A 15,995-nucleotide genomic window follows, 5' to 3' on the forward strand; every position below is an offset into this window, starting at 1 on the left:
GCTTAAAACGTGATTCATCAGAAAAGGCCACCTGTCGCGACTCACTGGACAGCCAGTTGCGTTTTTTTATTATATCTTTTTATTACGGTCAAGAGTCTTAAGAATGGTTTGATGCGGTCCGCCACGAATTCCTGGACAGTGCCAACCTCTTTATCTCAGCACTTGCAAACTACGTCCTTAATTATTTGCTGGATATATTCCAATCTCTGTCTTCCTCTAAAGTTTTTGCCCTATACAGCTTCCTCTAGTAACAAGGAAGTCAGTCCCATATGTCTTAACAGATGTCGCTTCTCCTTATCAGTATTTTCTACATATTGCTTTCCTCTGCCACTCTGCACACAACCTCCTCATTCCTGACTTTATCAGTCCACCTAATTTTCAACATTCGTCTGTAGCACCACATCTCAAATGCCTCGATTCTCTTCTGTTCCTGTTTTCCAACAGTCCGTGTTTCACTACCATATAAAGCCGCACTGCAGACCTTTCATGGAAATTTCTTTCTCAAACTAAGGCCTGTGTTTGATACTAGTAGACTTCTCTTGGCCAGGAATGCCAGTTTTTTCCACAGCGCAGGCGCAGCGCTCGTCCGTCTCCGCACTACGAGATGGCGCTGTCTTAAGAGACGGACCAAATTCTGCTTCCGCCGTTCCGCGTATTAATATGTAATGCAGCCAATGAGATTGCTGCTAACGTAGAACCTTCTCTCCTCGCGGATCACAATCGCGCAGTGATACCTGAACGCGCGAGGTATTATAACGAGTGTACAGACCTCCGATTAGTCAGTCTGCATTAGTCTCCTCCTTCCATCGTCCGTCATTGGTTATCTTACAGCCAAGGTAGCAGAGTTTCTTAACTTTCTCTACTTCATGATCATCAATCCTGATGTTACATTTCTCGTTGTTTTCATTTCTGCTACTCATTACTTTCATCTTTCTCCGATTTACTCTCAGTCCATATTCTGTACCCATTAGATTGTTCATTCTATTCAGCAGATCACGTAATTCTTCTTCACTTTCACTCAGGATAGCAATGTCATCAGCGAATCGTATCACTGATATCCTTTCGCTTTGAATTTAAATTCCACTCCTGAACCTTTTTGTTATTTCCATATGTTGTGTACATAGTTCCGCGTAGTCAGCGCGTATACAATTTTCCCACAAGAGCGCGCCCCGCTAAGCACAACAGCGCAGGCGCAGCGCTCGTCCGTCTCCGCACTACGAGATGGCGCTGTCTTAAGAGACGGACCAAATTCTGCTTCCGCCGTTCCGCGTATTAATATGTAATGCAGCCAATGAGATTGCTGCTAACGTAGAACCTTCTCTCCTCGCGGATCACAATCGCGCAGTGATACCTGAACGCGCGAGGTATTATAACGAGTGTACAGACCTCCGATTAGTCAGTCTGCATTAGTCTATAGTCAAGTTTCAGTCTGCGCCTAATACGATAATCATATTCCTGTACATAGCCATGAAGAGAAATGTATAGACACTTTTGTCAACTATCAGAGATATGTGAGAATAAGATTAACGTACCAAGACCAAAGGAACTTCAGATTGTCAATTGTAAATAGCATCCAGAATCAAGTTAAGTAAGGTTTATGATTGTTATTATTTTAATAAATGTGTGTGAAAATTAATCAAGTTCTGTTTAAAGTTGGTCACTGTCAATCTGCTACACTAAGCGTGCATATGGCGTTTCTATCGTCTGACCTAACGGCAGAAGATAAACACGCCACGATAAGACCACGAGACATATTGCTGACACTCGCCTACTTCGCTAGAGCGACAAGTCAAATAATCTGATGGTGTTTGTGCCGAAGGTCTTACAGTACGCACACCACACCATAATTGCTTCTTCGGTGTACAGATTGAACAATAGGGACGTAAGACTACATCCCTGTCTTACTCCTTTATAATCAGAGCACTTCGTTCCTCGTCGTCCACTCTTATTATTCCCCCTTGGCTGTTGCCTCTCCCTATAGCTTGTCCCTATCTTCCTCAGAATTTCGAACATCTTGTACCATTTTTACATTGTGGAACGCATATTCCAAGTCGACTAAACCTATGAACGTGTCTTGATTTTTCTTTAGTCTTGCTTCCATTATCAGTCGTAACGTCAGAATTGCCTGTCTCGTGCCTTCTCTAAAGCCAAACTGATCTTTAATTTTCTTTTTTTTCTGTATACTGTGCTTGTTTGCAACTAGGATGCATGAGCTATTAAGTTGACTGTGCGATAATTCTCGTACTTGTCAGCTGTTGTAGTCTTCGGAATTGAGTTGATGATATTTTTCCGGAAGTCAGATGCTATTTCGCAACTCATACATTATACACACCAACATGAAGAGTTGTTTTGTTGCCCCTTCCCCCAATGAGTTTAAAAATTATGATGGAATGTTATTTTTCCCTTCTGTCTTATTTGCTCTTACGTCCTCCAAAGCTCTCTTAAATTCTGATTCTAATACCGGATCCCCTACCTCTTCTAAATCGAATCCTGTTTCGTCTATCATATCAGACAAATCTTCCCCCTTATAGAGTCGTTTAATGTACTCTTTCCCCCTATCCACATTTTTCTCTCCATTTAAAAGTTGAATTTCCGTAGCGCTCGCAATGTTACCATCCTTGCTTTCAGTTTCACCGAATGTCGATTTGACTTTCCTGTATGCGGCGTCTGTCCTTCCGACAATCACTTCTTTTTCGATTTTTTTCACATTTTTCGTGCAGCTATTCCTTAGTTTCCAGGAACATTTTTGTACTTGTTCCTTTCATCGATCAACTAATGTACTTCTTGTGTTACCCATGGTTTGTTCTCGGTTACCTTCTTTGTACCTATGTTTCTCTTTCCAGCATTTGTGATGGCTCTTTTTAGAGATGTCCATTCCTCTTCAACTGTACTGCATACTGAGCTATCTATAGCCTTAGAGGACTTAAAGCGTATCTCGTCATTCCTTAGTACTTCCGTTTCCCAAGTCTTTGTATATTGACTTTTCTTGACTAATGTCTTAAGCTTCAGCCTGCACTTCATCACATCCTATGTTGTGATCTGAGTCTATATTTAGTCCTGTGTACATCATACAGTCCAGTATGTGATTCGGAATCTCTGCCTGAACGTGATGTAATCTAACTGAAATCATCCCGTACCATCCTGCCTTTTCCATGTATACCTCCACCTCTTGTGGTTCTTGAACAGAGTATTCACTATTACTAGCTGAAATTTATTACAGAACTCAATTCGTGTTTCTCCTCCTTGATTCCTTGTCCCAAGCCCATATTCCCCTGTAACCTTTTCTTCTGCTCCTTCCGCTACAACTGCATTCCAGTCCCTCATGACTATTAGATATTCATCTCCCATTACGTACTGTATTACCCTTTCTGTACTGTATTACCCATTCAATATCGTCATATAATTTCTCTATCACTCCACGGTTGGCCCGAAAGCCACTCATCAAGCCGTCTTGGAAGTCCGCATTCCGACAACGACTGCACTCTTTTCCGTATCCATCTGGCACGCTTTAAGTAATCTCTACTGTTTGTCCTGCCCATCTATGAGTGGTTATTGCACGTTGACATCAAACATAGGCGGTGGTCACATTAATGTCACTCAACCACGTCAGGAGAAGATGACTGAAAAAGCAAAAATTATTTCATAAATTTTCGATATATTCGCTGATCTCATTTCCATACGAAAGTTCCTTTAAGTAAATAATGATGCAGATCTGAAACTTCAGTAAGAGTAAAGACTGTGGTGCTGTTAGTACGGATTGTCACTATTAACACTTTTATTATTCACATTTAATGTTACAGATATTCTCACCAATTTTGTACAGAAGTTCCTATGGCTTGCCTTAGCCAACGACATAGTCGCGTAACGACTGGGGCTTTCCCATGCTGATGATTCACGTGTCTGTAGCATCTTCGGTAGAGGAGTGAGTTAACTGCCAGTCTGTTGTGACACGCGTGGCTATAGCAGCGAATGTATCTTTACACTGAAATAAAGTTCCGATCCGCTTTGTAGTATAAAGGCCACGATCTGTGTAAGATGCAGGCGAATGCAAGGAAATTTGATCAGATCTGAAGAACTGTCAGCGTATTTGATCAACGCCTGAGAACCCGAGTACTGAATTCGGCCTACTGGAGGCGGCGCCTCACCGGACGTCGATACCGGCTGCCGCCCGGTAGGGGCAGCAAGTGTCTGCAGCGGGTTAAGCCGCCCCCTGGAGCCGATTAGCCCCGACCCCGCGGCCGGCTCAGCCGATGGCTCCCCGCGGAGCTGCCAGCCACGTCCAATTTTCTGCCCGGCGCCGCCAACGGCCTCCTAATCGCGGTGCCGACCGGGCCAGGCGCTTAAAACGCAGGAAAACACAAAACGAAGCAGCTGCTCCCGCGCACTTGATAGTAGTTTCAGAACGAAAGCATTCTCCGTTGCGAAATTATTTAATGTCAATGACGCGTTTCACCCTTTCTGGACATCATCAGATTGTTGTGTCTAAGTAGCTGGATTCGTGAACCATTAGTCATACAACCATATATCATGTAAAATTTTTCACCAAGGTAACCGGTTACCTAAATGTCTGCCTTATATTGCATTGGTTTTATGACTGATAAGTCACGTATACAGCTACCTTCCACACAATCTGCTGATACCCGGAAAGGGTGAAACGCTAGACATTAAATAATTTCGTAACCGAGACTCTTTTTGTTCTCAAACACTTTTAAGCTCGTTGTTCAAACAGCCTACCAAGATGGAATGGGAAAATTGTGGTAAAGTCACGAACTATTTTCTCAGAATCATACCGTTTGGGGGAAAAGCAGTGAGAATAATTACTTTTGGAAACCTTTTATCAGACAAAGCCTGTTATAACAATAAACTGTTTCGCTTAATAATACGGTCGCCAGCTCAGATCGGGCACAGTGTCTACACAAAAAGATGTAGTCGATTTTCGACACTGAGTAAATAACTACACTCCTGGAAATGGAAAAAAGAACACATTGACACCGGTGTGTCAGACCCACCATAATTGCTCCGGACACTGCGAGAGGGCTGTACAAGCAATGATCACACGCACGGCACAGCGGACACACCAGGAACCGCGGTGTTGGCCGTCGAATGGCGCTAGCTGCGCAGTATTTGTGCACCGCCGCCGTCAGTGTCAGCCAGTTTGCCGTGGCATACGGAGCTCCATCGCAGTCTTTAACACTGGTAGCATGCCGCGACAGCGTGGACGTGAACCGTATGTGCAGTTGACGGACTTTGAGCGAGGGCGTATAGTGGGCATGCGGGAGGCCGGGTGGACGTACCGCCGAATTGCTCAACACGTGGGGCGTGAGGTCTCCACAGTACATCGATGTTGTCGCCAGTGGTCGGCGGAAGGTGCACGTGCCCGTCGACCTGGGACCGGACCGCAGCGACGCACGGATGCACGCCAAGACCGTAGGATCCTACGCAGTGCCGTAGGGGACCACACCGCCACTTCCCAGCAAATTAGGGACACTGTTGCTCCTGGGGTATCGGCGAGGACCATTCACAACCGTCTCCATGAAGCTGGGCTACGGTCCCGCACACCGTTAGGCCGTCTTCCGCTCACGCCCCAACATCGTGCAGCCCGCCTCCAGTGGTGTCGCGACAGGCGTGAATGGAGGGACGAATGGAGACGTGTCGTCTTCAGCGATGAGAGTCGCTTCTGCCTTGGTGCCAATGATGGTCGTATGCGTGTTTGGCGCCGTGCAGGTGAGCGCCACAATCAGGACTGCATACGACCGAGGCACACAGGGCCAACACCCGGCATCATGGTGTGGGGAGCGATCTCGTACACTGGCCGTACACCACTGGTGATCGTCGAGGGGACACTGAATAGTGCACGGTACATCCAAACCGTCATCGAACCCATCGTTCTACCATTCCTAGACCGGCAAGGGAACTTGCTATTCCAACAGGACAATGCACGTCCGCATGTATCCCGTGCCACCCAACGTGCTCTAGAAGGTGTAAGTCAACTACCCTGGCCAGCAAGATCTCCGGATGTGTCCCCCATTGAGCATGTTTGGGACTAGATGAAGTGTCGTCTCACGCGTTCTGCACGTCCAGCACGAACGCTGGTCCAACTGAGGCGCCAGGTGGAAATGGCATGGCAAGCCGTTCCACAGGACTACATCCAGCATCTCTACGATCGTCTCCATGGGAGAATAGCAGCCTGCATTGCTGCGAAAGGTGGATATACACTGTACTAGTGCCGACATTGTGCATGCTCTGTTGCCTGTGTCTATGTGCCTGTGGTTCTGTCAGTGTGATCATGTGATGTATCTGACCCCAGGAATGTGTCAATAAAGTTTCCCCTTCCTCGGACAATGAATTCACGGTGTTCTTATTTCAATTTCCAGGAGTGTATTTTCACTTACTACGGTCACTTGGCAGTAAGTACTATTAATCCCACTTTCTGTTACTTATGGGACTTATCACTATACTTCAGTAATTATTTAAAGGAGACACACATGTTTCAACAACGATAGAAAAAAATATTAAACTTATAGCTATCATTCATATGACCAAAACATTTATTTAACACGACTACATTTCATTTCTTTAGGACTGTTATTTGTTAACGTTTTACTAACACCAATATTTGGCTTTCTTTGACCGGGAGAAGCAACACGAACAATTACTGTTTATATTGATGCAGTTAAGCAATTATGTTACTTTACTTTCAGAAATACTATTCAAAACGTATCCTCATGGTGACGCAAAGCGGTGGTCCTGGAACTGATATGTGCAAACTTTAGCATTTAATAATGATTTTCAGAATTTACTACCAAAACAGTAATTTGCTACAAGTAGGTAGAATATTTCACGTGGAAATGTTAAACGTTCTAATGTGAAATTCTCATATTTATCAGGTGAATCGAAACACAGTTTTCGTTCACACCTTATTTGGTTAGTATTTCATCGATCTCCACCGCACTGTATTTCTAATTTGAGGAAAAATATATTTGTGTCATCAACTGTACTACCGGTTTAGATTATTACCATCATCTGAACAGGAGAAAACAGGCGGTGTGTCACCTTTGGCAGGGGTAACAGCGACGACGCGTAGTGGCGTGGAAGCAATGAGGCCTTGGTAGCTCACTGCAGGGAGTTCGCACCACATCTCCACAAACAAATGACCTAACTCTAGCCGGCGGTGGCCGAGCGGTTCTAGGCGCTACAGTCTGGAACCGCGCGACCGCTACGGTCGCAGGTTCGAATCCTGCCTCGGACATGGATGTGTGTGATGTCCTTAGGTTAGTTAGGTTTAAGTAGTTCTAAGTTATAGGTGACTGATGACCTCAGCAGTTAAGTCCCATAGTGCTCAGAGCCATTAGTTTTCAGATTTAAGTAACATAGTTCACAGAGCCATTTGAACCATTTCAACGTAATTCTAGTAAATTCCGGGGAGTGGCCATTGTGCTCTGACGCCATGTTCAGTCACGTCCCAGACGTGTTCTGGCAAGTTGGTGGGGGAACTCGCCACTGCCTTCCTCGAACCACTCCATTGCACTCATTGCCGTGTGACAAGGCGCATTATCTGTTTGTAAATGCCGCTGGCGTCGGGAAACATGATCATCATGAGGGGGGGGGGGGGTTTGTGGTCTGCAACCAGTGCACCATGTTCCTCGTATTTTTGATCTAGTGATGTACACTGTGTAAGTACAGTAGAGCGTCGATTATCCGAAAGTCGGTCAACCGAAAGACCGCTTAACCGAACTGTGTACTCGCTCGCACCTGTTACACTCCCACCCTACCGTCCATCATCCCCCTCACTCCCAAACAAAGTTTCCCACAGTAGTCGCCGCTCTGGGCCACCGCTGGCGGAACATTGCTTCTAATGGAGCCTCCACAAGGTGCTGCTGACCGGCCAAGCCGCCAGTCGCTGTGTTTCAACAATCAGCACACTTCTGTCGGCTTGGCACTGGCAGTAGCAGTAACGGCAGTATCGAAGCAGTTCACAGCAACAGCAGCGGCAGCTTAGAGTTGAGGCGTGCCGCTCCGCGCAGTTTGAAGGATTGGGCGCCCCCAAGAAGAGTTTCTCACGGTGCAAACAGTCACCTTCTGTTCTCTGTTACGACCACAGAAAGTGAAGATGTAAGTATACCAACAGCTTCTGAGGCGTTCACTTGTTTAGATACGGCCTTGCGATGGTTTAAAGCCCAAGATGAAAGTGAACATTTTCAGATATCTGTAATGGAGAAAAAGTACGTGACTTAGCTGCCCGTAAGCGTGTGGGCTTGGTTAGACAGACCAAAATAAAAGATTTGTTTTAAACGTTAATTTTGTATACTGTGTGTATTGTTCATGCAAAATACGTATGTAATATGTATATATTTTTGTTTAATAAACTGTGCCACATACTATATATTCCTACTGGAGTTGCCTTTGTATGTTACTTTGTAATACTAAAAGATATGCCTGTTTTTATGAATAAATTTACTGTACAGTACTTCTTTTTGGCAAATAAACATGTACAGTTCGATTATCCGAACAAACCTGTGGTGTCACCGCCAGACACCACACTTGCTGGGTGGTAGCTTTAAATCGGCCGCGGTCCATTAGTACATGTCGGACCCGCGTGTCGCCACTGTCAGTGATCGCAGACCGAGCGCCACCACACGGCAGGTCTCGAGAGACTTACGAGCACTCGCCCCAGTTGTACGGACGACTTAGCTAGCGATGCACACTGACGAAGCCTCGCTCATTTGCAGAGCAGATAGTTAGAATAGCCTTCAGCTAAGTCAATTGGCTACGACCTAGCAAGGCGCCTTTAGTATTACATTGCATGAATCTACAGAGTCTCAATTGTATCGTCAACAGCGATGTACAACAAGGATGGATTAAAGTTAAGTATTGCAGAAGCTACGTACTTTTCTTTATAGCATTCATTACGTATCCTGTTTCAGACCTCTCTAGCCTGCGTGAGTTTAAACGCGTGCCTTTCGGCTACTTCCGAGTGGCGTGGCTGTCTTACTACGCCACAACAAAACCAATTTTCCGAACACCCATGTCCCCCAATTACTTCGGATAACCGACGCTCTACTGTACTAGGGTTTTAGGGTGGTGGCTTGCATGAGCTCTACTCGACCCATGGATGCCCACGTCAAACTTCTACAGACCGTAATGCCGCCGCCGCCAGCTTGTCTCCGTCCCGCAGTACAGGTGTCAAGGGGTTGTTTCCGTGGAAGAAGACATATTCGGCATCATAAGAAGGTATTCGAATTCATCAGAATATGCAACGCTCTGTCACCGTGCCAGCGTCCAGTGCCGTTTGTCACGTGCCCATTTCAGCCGTAGTTGCCGATGTCGTGGTGCTAACTAACATTGGCACGTGCATGGGTTATCAGCTGCGGACGAACATCATTAGGAGTGTTCTGTGCACTGTGTGTTCAGACACACCTGTAATCTGCCCAGCATTCAAGTCTGATGTTAGGTCCGCCACAGTCCGCCGCCTGTCCTGTTTTACCGGCCTTCAAAATGGTTCATATGGCTCTGAGCACTATGGGCCTTAACTTCTGAGGTCATCAGTCCCCTAGAACTTACAAGAGAACCTCCCCATCGCACCCCCCTCAGATTTAGTTATAAGTTGGCACAGAGGATAGGCCTTGAAAAACTGAACACAGATCAATTGAGAAAACTGGAAGAAGTTGTGTGGAACTGTGAAAAAATAAGCAAAATATACAAACTGAGTAGTTCATGGGAAGATATGCAATATCAAGGACATTGAGAACGCAGGACCGCCGTGGTCTCGTGGTAAAGTGAGCAGCTGCGGAACGAAAGGTCGTAGGTTCAAATCTTCCATCGCGTGAAAAGTTTAATTTTTTATTTTCAGTTTATGTGACAAACTCTTATGGTTTCATCACTTTTTAGGGAGTGATTATCACATTGACAAGAAAACCTAAATTGGGCAAGGTAGAAGAATCTTTTTACCCATTCGCCAAGTGTACAAGTTAGGTGGGTCGACAACACATTCCTGTCATGTGACGCACATGCCGTCACCAGTGTCATATAGAATATATCAGATGTGTTTTCCTGCGGAGGAATCGGTTGACCTATGACCTTGCGATCAAATGTTTTCGGTTCCCATTGGAGAGGCACGTCCTTTCGTCTACTAATCGCACGGTTTTGCGATGCGGTCGCAAAACACAGACACTAAACTTATTACAGTGAACAGAGATGTCAATGAACAAACGGACAGATAATAACTATGCAAAAATAAAGAAAGTAAAATTTTCACTTGAGGGAAGACTTGAACCAAGGACCTCTCGTTCCACAGCTGCTGACGCTACCACGGAACCACGGCACCCCTGAGCTCACGATGTCCATGATGTTGCCTATGTGGGCCATGGACTACTCAGTTTGTATATTTTGCTTATTTTTTCACAGTTCCACACAACTTCTTCCTGTTTTCTCAATTGATCTGTGTTCAGTTTATCAAGGCCTATCCACTGTGCCAACTTATAACTAAATGTGAGGGGGATGCGATGGGGAGGTTCCCTTGTTAGAACTACTTAAACCTAACTAACCTAAGGACATCACAAACATCCATGCTCGAGGCAGGAGTCGAACCTGCGACCGTAGCGGTAGCGCGGTTCCAGACTGTAGCGCCTAGGAGCGCTCGGCCACACCGGCCGGCTTACCGGTCTTACCACACTGCGGCGTTTGACATCTGTAATGCAGGTTGAGCGCCCAACCTCACGACATCCGGACGTGATTTTACCTTGGTTTCTTCACGTGTTGAGGTCACCTTCCAGAGCACTCCTCCAACACCCGACAAGTCGCGCAGCCTCCGGACCATCATAATCTGCCCTCGGTCAAACTCAGATACATTGCACGTGTTACTGATTCTACAAACGGACAGCACGCTCACTGACACTTCATGCACCGGGCCTGTGTTTGACTAACAGTCATTCCTCGCCGTGTGACACTGCTATCGCCTGAACGGGTTTATATCGACATTAGGTAGTTGGGAAGGAAAACATAGGTACAATGAAGGTAGATGCGAAGAGACCATGGGTAACAGAAGGAATACTTCAGTTGATTGATGAAAGGAGGAAGTACAAACATGTTCCGGGAAAATAAGCAATACAGAAATACAAGTCGCTGAGGAATGAAATAAATAGGAAGTGTAAGGAAGCTAAGACGAAATGGCTGCATGAAAAATGTGAAGACATCGAAAAAGATATGATTGTCGGAAGGACAGACTCAGCATACAGGAAAGTCAAAACAACCTTTGGTGACATTAAAAGCAACGGTGGTAACATTAAGAGTGCAATGGGAATTCTACTGTTAAATGCAGAGGAGAGAGCAGTAAGGTGGAAAGAATACATTGAAAGCCTCTATGAGGGCGAAGATTTGTCTGATGTGATAGAAGAAGAAACAGGAGTCGATTTAGAAGAGATAGGAGATCCAGTATTAGAATCGGAATTTAAAGGAGCTTTGGAGGACTTACGGTCAAATAAGGCAGTAGGGATAGATAACATTCCATCAGAATTTCTAAAATCATTGGGGGCAGTGGCAACAAAACGACTATTCACGTTGGTGCGTAGAATATATAAGTCTGGCGACATACCATCTGACTTTCGGAAAAGCATCATCCACACAATTCCGAAGACGGCAAGAGCTGACAAGTGCGATAATTCTCGCACAATCAGCTTAACAAAAAATGGTTCAAATGGCTCTGAGCACTATGGGACTCAACTGCTGAGGTCATTAGTCCCCTAGAACTTAGAACTAGTTAAACCTAACTAACCTAAGGACATCACAAACATCCATGCCCGAGGCAGGATTCGAACCTGCGACCGTAGCGGTCTTGCGGTTCCAGACTGCAGCGCCTTTAACCGCACGGCCACTTCGGCCGGCGATCAGCTTAACAGCTCATGCATCGAAGCTGCTTACAAGAATAATATACAGAAGAATGGAAAAGAAAATTGAGAATACGCTAGGTGACGATCAGTTTGGCTTTAGGAAAAGTAAAGGGACGAGAGAGGCAATTCTGACGTTACGGCTAATAATGGAAGCAAGGCTAAAGAAAAATCAAGACACATGTATAACCACCAATAGGGAATAATAAGAGTGGACGGTCAAGAACGAAGTGCTCGTATTAAGAAGGGTGTAAGACAAGGCTGTAGCCTTTCGCCCCTACTCTTCAATCTGTACATCGAGGAAGCAATGATGGAAATAAAAGAAAGGTTCAGGAGTGGAATTAAAATACAATGTGAAAGGATATCAATGATACGATTCGCTGATGACTTTGCTACCCTGAGTGAAAGTGAAGAAGAATTAAATGATCTGCTGAACGGAATGAACAGTCTAATGAGTACACAGTATGGTTTGAGAGTAAATCGGCGAAAGACGAAGGTAATGAGAAGTAGTAGAAATGAGAACAGCGAGAAACTTAACATCAGGATTGATGGTCACTAAGTCAATGAAGTTAAGGAATTCTGCTACCTTGGCAGTAAAATAACCAAAGACGGACAGAGCAAGGAGGACATCAAAAGCAGACTCGCTATGGCAAAAAAGGCATTTCTGGCCAAGAGAAGTCTACTACTATCAAATACCGGCCTTAATTTGAGGAAGAAATTTCTGAGGATGTACGTCTGGAGTACAGCATTGTATGGTAGTGAAACATGGACTGTGGGAAAACCAGAACAGAAGAGATGGTGGTTGTGGTGAGACGGGTCATATACAATATGTACAACATCCAAGAGGGAATAATAAGAGTGGACGATCAAGAACGAAGTCCTCGTATTAAGAAGGGTGTAAGACAATGCTGTAGCCTTTCGCCCCTACTCTTCAATCTGTACATCGAGGAAGCAATGATGGAAATAAAAGAAAGGTTCAGGAGTGGAATAAAATTTGTAAGTAGGCTGTTTAGGTTTTTTTGGTAACGCCACCTCTGTATGAAAATCACTGGCTGTGCTGTGTGCAGCCTGTGGCTGCTTTGCATTGTTGTAATACTCGCCATTGTAGTGCTAGGCAGCTGGCTGTGAACAGCACGTAGCGTTGCGCAGTTGGAGGTGAGCCGCCAGCAGTGGTGGATGTGGGGAGAGAGATGGCGGAGTTTTGTAATTTGTCATGAACTGATATATATATGATGATATCAAGGTAAATACATTGTTTGTTCTCTATTAATATCTTTCATTTGCTAACTATCCCTATCAGTAGTTAGTGCCTTCCATAGTTTGAATCTTTTATTTAGCTGGCAGTAGTGGTGCTTGCTGTATTGCAGTAGTGGGAGTAACCAAAATTTTTGTGAGGTAAGTGATTTATGAAAAGTACAGGTTATGTTAGTCAGGGCCATTCTCTTGTAGAGATTATTTTTAAAAGTCAGATTGCGTTGCGCTAAAAATATTGTGCGTCAGTTTAAGGACAAGGCTTGTAAAATTGTTCAAAAGGGGACGTTTCATATGTCGACCCTTAGCTGAGGATACCTCACTGGAATCTTCTGATTTTTTTCTTGTAGTTTGTGTAATTAGTGTAGCTTTTGTTTATTGCTAGCGCGTAATTGTAGAGAAAATCTCCTTTGTAGTTGTAGTTTTTCACTGTTGTACAGTAAAACAGTTGTGGCATGCATGTAGATATGCACCAAGTATTTCGCAGCTGCAATTAACTAGATATTATTTTCAGTGTTATGTTAATGTGTTCTCTTATTTTTGCTCTTCAAATTGTCTTTTTCTGTGTTGTCGTGTGAAATACTGTGACAATAATGGCGTGTGAAAAACGTAATGCTAGGCTCCAAAGTAAACTGCGAAATGACAGTGAAAACGAAAGCAGTGTGTTAGCGCCACCGAGTAATGAATTAACTGATGTTCAAAGTAATAATTTGGTAATTGTGCATAGGGAAATGGAGCGGGCGGCAAACTGTTGCGTAGACAGTGAAACAATTAGTGAGCAGGGAAGCATTATCGATCGGTCGGTCGGCAACAGCTCGCCTCAGGAATCCGAAATGACAGGACACAATTTCGCAAATACTATAGATTCAGGTTCTGGGTCATCACCGTTTTCTCAAATGAGTCAAGACACATTTTCTGCTTGTCAAAATGTGAATGTTGCCGGTGAAAATGCACTGCGAAAAAGCATAGAGAAACAGATTCCAGACACTAATACATTATTATTGCAATTAATGCAACAAATTGAACAAAATCAGAGACAAATGGGACAAAATCTTAAAAAGTTAGACACAGTGGAACAAAATCTTAAAAAGTTAGACACAGTGGAACAAAATCTTCAAACGTTAGACACAATGGAACAATACCAGAGACAAACACAGCAACAGTTAGATTCAATGGAACATTACCAGAGACAAACACAGCAACAGTTAGACGCAATGGAACAAAATATTCACACCACGCTTGAACAAACACGTGAAGATTTAACTACTGAGTTACATAACATTGAATCGAAATGTCAAAAAGTCTGTAATGACGTAAAAACACAAATTTGTGAGCATTTTCAACCTATTTTTTCGCGGCATGAAAATGCATTACAGAATCACGAAGCAGCCATAAAAGAACTGCAAACCATTGTTCATGAACATCATGAGACCTTGTGGGCTAAAATTGACTCAGCTGCATCTACCGATTCGGTTACGCAACTTGCAAAAACTCAGGAAAACTTAAAGGACACAGTAGATTCGATTTTAACACAAATGGACACTCTGAAACTTGGTTCAGAAAAACACGCTGAGGAAATGTGTTCACTATCGGAGAAAGTAGCCGAACTTTCGGATCAGGTCACTAACTTATCTACAAAGGTAGATGATGATCTGAATGACACAAGACCTGTAGCCTTCACTGACACAGAAGAGTATGAACAAATTAGAAAATTCAAACAAAATCAAAATCAAATCAATACACAGTACAAAAGAGAAATCCGGGAAGTACAAGATCATTTGGCACAAGTAATACAAGAATTACATATTTCAGAGGACACTCGCGCTCCAGTACGGGAAGAGGGACATAGAAATACGGAACAGACACAAAATAACAACACAGGGCACTTCGGAAATTATGAAAGAAATTGGCAAGGTACACCGATTGACATGGAACCGGCGAAACGACGTAACAATGACCGACATGCGACTCGCCGACATGATGATTTTGACTATAAGCTGTTCATTACTACACGTAAATTCAAAACATTTAAGAATTCTGGCAACGACATTCATCCACAAGCATGGCTCCATCAATTCTCCCATTGTTTTCCTCCCAACTGGTCGTTAGAATACAGATTAGAATTTATGTGTGGCTACTTAGAGAATGAACCAGCTGTAAGAATGCGATCGGTCATTCACGATTGCCACAGTGAAGGAGAATTTTACCATGCCTTCCTCTCAGCACATTGGTCTCAAGCCACACAAGCCCGAGTAAAACATGGCATCATAATGATGAAACATTTGGAACAATCTGAATTCTCCAGTCTTGTGAAATATTTTGAAGACATGTTGCACAAGAATCAGTATCTTTCAAACCCATACAGCCCCTCAGAACTCATCCGCATTTGCTTACTCAAATTGCCTGAACATTTACGACATATTATTTTAGCAGGACGTTGCAAAGACGACATTGAAGCTTTCCAGGGACTCCTACAAGAATTAGAAATTGACACAGACAGTCGCCGGATGCGAAAACAGGAAAACAAACACTACAGGTCACATACGTCACAATTCCGTGACGACAGAAACAATAACTGGACACGACAAGGCTATTCTTACAACGCAAATCGTGACCAAAACAGACATCACCCATATGACAACCGTTGGCAGAATAATAGTTACAGAGAAAGATCGCATTTCCGTAGTAATGAATATGACAGAGATAACCACATAAACAGACAATATGGGAACCAAAACAATTATTATCAAGGGAGACAGAATAACTTCAGACGCAACAGTTCGGCGCACAGTTACGATTCAGGGAGAAATCCTCCACAACGTGATGGACAAGAAAGAAATTATGAAATCTACCGACATGAAG

The sequence above is a fragment of the Schistocerca nitens genome, chromosome 5 (genome assembly GCF_023898315.1).
Source record: "Schistocerca nitens isolate TAMUIC-IGC-003100 chromosome 5, iqSchNite1.1, whole genome shotgun sequence".
In the NCBI taxonomy this organism is placed as follows: Eukaryota; Metazoa; Arthropoda; class Insecta; order Orthoptera; family Acrididae; genus Schistocerca; species Schistocerca nitens.